A 5,674-nucleotide genomic window follows, 5' to 3' on the forward strand; every position below is an offset into this window, starting at 1 on the left:
CGAAACAGCTTCAGTCTCAGAAAAACCTCTGTCAATCTCATACAAAACGCTCTCAAACCAAACGCAAAATGACCTCAGATTAAACGCTGTCATTCTCAGACAAAACACTCAAACCAAACGCCGGCATTTTATGACAAAACGCTCAGTCGTCCTGATGTCGTCAGTGCTGTGTCCTTACGGAGGTGATCAGAACTGGCTGTGTTGGCAGTTTGACTCTGCTACACTAAAATTAGTTATTTTCGATTCTTAGATACATTGATCAAAACTAAAACCAAGTTTTCAAAACTTTTCACACATTCAGCAAAACAGAAGTGTATGTGAAAGAAACTGAATCATTTTTCATTGCTTTCACACAAAATGCATTAAATGACCACATTCTCCAAAATACATAAACTCTTTTCTCATTCATACTCCTCCACCTGCAAAACTATGTATTTGCAGAAAATCTTTTCAAATGCTAACACTGGCAAATTTCTGCAGTAACCAGATTGAAATATATATAACACTTTATAATGTATTAGCAGAATACAGTATATGATCATTCCAATTAAAGCTGATTGGAATTTCAGCTATTTTGGGCAGATTTTACTCTCATAACCAAACAGACAAAAGGGGACAGCTTTGGAATGATTTGAAAGTTTGGAAAGATGGATCATGGAAGACAGGTTTGCGGGAAAAGAAGAGATGGAGGGAAAAGGAGAATGCGTGGAGGACAAGCAGTGTTTCCCACAGATTAGAAATCTATTTGTGGCGGGTGGGGCTTCGGGGTTGTTTCATGTCAGCCCCGGGGGGGGGGGGGGGCGTAATAATTCCTTTGTTAATAATTTGTTACACAGAACTTTATTATATTTAATATTAATCCAAAATGATTCACACTTTCACAAAATTAACAATAACAAACATAATTTCTGCATATGAAAGTACCAACGCTAGTGCTAAATAACAATTTACTGTAACGGGTCTGCTCCATGACGCCGGGTAAGTACCTAGCCCCTAAGACTTCTCACCAAAAGAACGAAGGGGAACCTTCGATAAAAGTGGTCATTGTGTTTTTGGGGGGGGTATTGCACACAGTTCCTTAATGTCTCCGAATAGGGTATCATAACATTGGTTGTGCTGAAAATTCCCTGGGTGCTGTTCTATGCCCCCAGATACATCCAGCGAAATCTTCCTGAGAAAAAAGACTAGGCTGTCTCCTTTTATGGTATGCACATGAATATATAGATCAGGTGCACGCTGATTGGTTGGTTTACAACGAGTGATTGGAACTCAGGACTCTCGGAACAAGCGGTCGCTTGGTTCACGAGCTACCTTGAGAATAGGTCTCAGTGCGTCCGATATGAGGGTCTATCCTCTGATATTGCTACCGTCTGTAAAGGTGTGCCACTAGGATCGGTATTAGGTCCACTTTTATTTACTATTTATATAAATAATCTGGGCCAAAATGTGGTGGACGCTAACTGTCACTTCTATGCGGATGTGATATATTGCTGTGCGTCAACTCTCGTGCAGGCAATCGATCTCCTGCAAAATGCTTTTAATGTTGTTCAAGATACCCTTTTTCAACTGAAACTTGTTTTAAATATAGATAAGACTAAACTCATGTTGTTTTCAAACAGTCGGAGTAGGTCACAGAATATCCCTTCGGTGGTCACTCTTGAAGGGAGTGAAATAGAGGTCGTTGACTCTTATAAATATCTGGGTATTCTGATTGATGACTCCCTCACCTTTCAGCCACATGTACAGTACCTGGTGAAAAAGTTTAGGTTAAAACTGGGTTTTTATTTTCGAAATAAGCTGTGCTTTTCCAATAATGTAAAAAAGCGATTAGTTGCTGCTACTTTTTTACCTGTGTTGGACTATGGTGATCTTCTTTATATGCATGCCTCTGCTAACTGTCTTCGTAGGGTGGACGCAGCTTACCATGCTTCACTGCGGTTCATTACAAACTGTAAGGCTCTGACTCACCACTGTGAGTTATACTCTCGGGTAGGATGGCCTGCTTTGGCCACCCGTAGGCTCTCTCATTGGTACACCCTTATTTATAAGGCAATACTTGGTCTGCTCCCTAACTACCTGTGTGTTTGCATCAACCAGAGAAGTGTCGGACAATATTCTTTGTCATCTCTGGACTTTTTTATGCTCACTGTTCCAAATGCCAGAACGGAATTATTGCACTATTGCACTGTACTCCACTTAGGTTAGAATAGGTTACAGGGTTGAAACAGGTTTTTGGGGCATTTAGGGTTAGTATAGTGTACTGTTTATTGTTATCTGTAATTTAGGAAGTTCTAGTATTAGGGTTAGTATAGTGTTATTTATTGCTATCTGTATATTAAAGAATTTATAATACATTACAGTACAATTCTAGAACTATAATCATTAGCTGTATCAGGGGTATGACACTATCTATAATTCCAGTTATTAATATTTGTGGCAACTTAATCACCAAATGCATCACAGGCACTGTGCACTACATAGCAACGGGAACAATGCTCGTAAGACTTTATAAAGGATGCATGTATTAAAGTTATGTATTGTGCTTATTAAATGTACGTCTTATGAACTTAGAACTGTGCTCAGGCTTAAAACATTGTGTCTCACACAGGGTGTGGGAAACAGACTGAATTTTGTGTAGTTATCTCTCCATTTCAGAAGCAACCTTGAATCCGGGCTGAGACAGCACCCGAGCAGGTGGGATGGATGGGGAAGAACAAACTCCCTGATACACGAGAGAACAAGCTCAACCCTTTTTTGATATTTCTGTTTCAATTGCACTGTATAATATATGCTGGGGCAGGGACAGATAGCCAGTTGGACTTCGTGAACCAGCCCAAAACTCTGTTGCAGGTAGGGAAACGTAGACAACCCCAGAACTCTGTACTGTTGATTTCCAACTGCTGCATTAAAGCTGATATTATCGGACCTCTGCGACTCCAGACCACTCTTTCTAGAACACAGACTTGTGTCATTGAATACCATCATTACATATTGGATTAGACACAAAGATTTTGAGTCTTTCAATATTGAGGAAGTTTCACTTATTTAAGCTCAGCATAGATGTAAATTATGTTCCGTGTACTTATGTTATGTTATGCCAGGTGCTTGCGTTGTCTTGTCTGAAGAATTTCAGTGCCCAGTCTAACCTTGTGTTGTTCTCTGTACCTGACAAATAAAAGACTTGAACTTGAAATGGGAAAAAGGGCTTTTGGGTACTATGCCCCCTCATCATGGAATATGTTGCAGAATGTTTTAAAGCTCAGGGAACTAATATCACTGACTACTTTTAAATCTCGAATGAAAGAAATAAAGGGCAGGTTCCCAAAAATGTAAATGTTTCTTAAATTAACTCTACTTCACTGTTTCTTAGCTCTTAGCTTTTAGTTTCTTTTAACTTGTCTTGTTCTGTGTTTTTTATGCTGCTGCCTGTCTTGGCCAGGTCTCCCTCGAAAAATAGATTTCTAATCTCAATGGGACTTCTTGGTTAACTAAAGGTTAAATAAAAAAATACAATAAAAAATCCTACAACGAAAATGTATTTGTGAGGAAAGTTTATTTGAACGATTGAAAACAGATACATCATAGACCGCTGTAGTATGTGTTGCCCGGCAACAGAGGCTAATGTCATGATGCTAATGCTTCAGTGAAATAGAAGACTTCTGTTTACGAAAGTAGATAAGTACTTCCTTAATATCAGCTTATATTGTACATTACACATCACAATTGTCTGTCATATCACAAAGTAAAATGAGCAAATAGTTATCACCCAGGCCTCTTTGCATCTGCAGCTCCCTTGCAGTAAAGCAGTTATCCTAGCCATCTCCCAGAAGTTAACAAGCTGCTAAACTAATGTTCTACTAGAGTTAGTCACGCGAGTTTTCGTGACGTTGGTAGCATCAGTGACTGTGGCTAGCAAGTTAGCCACCAATAGCTTCACTTTTCGCCACAAAAACTTAATTTCGACTTAAACCGTGCAACGGAACGTAAATACAAAGCAACTCAATCGCTACCAAGACAAAACTTTTGACACCTAGGTTGTCTATGTAGTCCAAATATTGGTTTGGTATATATTATTGGAGTTTTAGGGGTGGGAAAAGAAAAAATATATATATATATTAGAGAGAACAATGATTTGTGCTCGCCGAAGGCAAGCACACTCCAATAAGGGCTACACTTATAGACCATGTTGTGAACCATGGTACTCATTAACTCATTAGAACTCATTAAGACAGACAGGATTGAGGGTGCAACCCAATCTGCAAAGTTCCACAGTGGCATCTCTAAAGCGAATTTTGTACTGCAATGGCCAATGATGGTTTGCTTCTCAACACACCACTCATTGGCCCATACAACACAGAAAGGCTTATAGCTTTCCTAGAACAGCTCTATGCTGAGCTAGTGCCAGCAGAACAGGGGGAGCCCGTAAGAAACTCAAGTTTTTGTCATAGTTTGCAATAATGTTGCTATTAGCCGCTTTGCAGCTGTCACAGATTGGTTTGCAGCACATCGCAGATTTATGATTTTGTACCGGCCTCCATATTCACCCTTCCTCAACCCAATAGAGGAGTTTTTCTCTGCCTGGATGTGGAAAGTGAATTAATCACCACCCACATGATCAAATGTCTCTTTTAGAAGCCTTGAGTGCCGGATGTGAGGACACCAGTCCAGAGGACGGCCCGGGTTAGATAAGGCACGTCAAAAGGTTCTTCCCCAGGTGCATGGCAAGATAAAACATTAGATGTGATGTTGATGAAAACCTGTGGGCTGATGATAGAGAGAGGCATGATTAGCCCCTCAATTCTTTGTTAGAGTTACATCATGTACTTTTAGTTTCTACCTTTTTTTTCTTATTACTATAATTCCGTAAATTACTACAGACAAAAAAAAACATGTATCTATTGGAGCAAACTTCTTATTTTCATTTACCTCAAAGAATTGTTATGTTACGTTTGTATTGTTATGTATGTATTGTTATTAATTAAAATAAATCATGTGAAGAATGTCACTTTGTATGAAGTCACTCATTATTGAAACTGCAAAAAAAAAAGTTTGTATTTTCTGTATTGGTGTTTGACGCTAGTGTTTTTACTCTCAGGGCCTCATTTATCAAGCCATTTGCGCCTGTTTCCAGGCGTTAATTGTTCGCAAAAACTGATTTAACGATGTGGGCTATTTACAAACAGGGCGTACTTGGGTAAAATTGCAGATTGCCTGCCACATGAGCGAGAACAGGCAAGTTGCGTTTTCAATATGCGTTCGTGGGAGGGTCATGGGGAAACGCGTAAAGTGCGCCTAATTATATATTCCGCAGTATTTACAAAGACTGCCAGTAAGAGTGCGCCTCTATTCTGCGGGGGAAATTCTCCGCCTCTCACAGTTTTTTTACAATCACTTTGACACAAATTTCAGAACCTTGATGTCCTTTTACAAAACTCTAGACACAAAACTCACAACTGATGATCAAAATGCACATTTTTCAAAACGCTAACGCAATTTTCAATTGCTTGGATACAATACACATTCACCTTAGATCATTTGTTCCTTGAACTATAATCATCTGTTCAAAATGACACAACTAAACATTTAAGTATCAATGATACTCTAAACTCTACACACAAATAAGAAAACCCTTCACCAAATCAGCAAAACTTTGTAATTCTCTTGCAAAAGCTAA

Source organism: Hypomesus transpacificus, chromosome 9 (assembly GCF_021917145.1).
Source record: "Hypomesus transpacificus isolate Combined female chromosome 9, fHypTra1, whole genome shotgun sequence".
NCBI classification, from domain to species: Eukaryota; Metazoa; Chordata; class Actinopteri; order Osmeriformes; family Osmeridae; genus Hypomesus; species Hypomesus transpacificus.